Genomic DNA, 1005 nt, shown 5'->3' with positions numbered 1-1005 from the left:
ATATATATATATATATATCAATTAAGTCCACAGAGAAGTGTAATATGGGAAAATCGTGGAAACTGGATGATCGAGAATGGTTTGCAAATGAGCACTTTCGATATGGCGTCAGAACGAAGGAAAAATCTTTAACAAACTGACTCTTAAATCTTGTCTCGTGGTACTTTGAAATATAATCGTCATACAAGCGCACTTAAATACTAACATCAAAGTAATTTGTATGCAAGCTAATGTAAAATGTGTATAAGAATTAATATTAGACAAAAAGCAAATTACTAACGACGTTCATAATAAAATACTATGACATAATCTCTATTTTAAATGCCAATATTCTTTTAACAAAAGAGATATTTTCTTCCAAAATTTCTTTCAAGATTATTTAAATTGCACACATACAGATGATGGATCCTAATACCATCAACCATTTGACTGACTTCAAGGATAAATCCGTAGATCTTGTCACAAAGGCAGAATATCCTTGGATACATTTAACTGAATAAATGCAACGTGAGTTCAATCATCATACCTATGCCAAAATATTTTGTTAAGGTGTTTGAAATAAACATACAACAGCGACAATTTGTAACGAATTGTCTTGCCAATTCGAAGTCATAAATGCAAGTTTTCAAACGACGTAATAAATTTGAACTCAAAGTTAATTAACGAGATTAAAATGAAGTGATTAAGCGATAATTTCATATATGTCAAAAAGAACGATAAATTGTTTTGGAGAACTACATGCGAAAACATATGAATGGAATTATTTGTTTAATCAAATAAGCATTACATATTTATTAATTAACAGACAAATTTCATGATTACTATATGTACTCTCGTCTCTAATTATTTGGGGAGAGCTTACTTAAAGTCCAAAATTTATTATTAAATCCGTAAATATTGCGACATAATTTTTTAAATCTTTACTCGTCTATATAATCGTATAAAATTTGCACAAAATATTTAATTAAAGATGAAGCTTTTTGTATATATATATATATATATATA

At 27.8% G+C, this 1005-nt stretch overlaps 1 pseudogene; it reads left to right on the top strand.

Annotated features, from left to right (window-relative positions):
- LOC108692825 overlaps positions 1-1005 on the top strand; it is a 4366-nt pseudogene that overhangs the window by 200 nt on the left and 3161 nt on the right.

This window comes from Atta colombica, unplaced genomic scaffold (genome assembly GCF_001594045.1).
Source record: "Atta colombica isolate Treedump-2 unplaced genomic scaffold, Acol1.0 scaffold83, whole genome shotgun sequence".
Lineage (NCBI taxonomy): Eukaryota > Metazoa > Arthropoda > Insecta > Hymenoptera > Formicidae > Atta > Atta colombica.
Note: the sequence above shows the minus strand (reverse complement) of the source record. Positions and strands in the feature narration are given on the sequence as shown.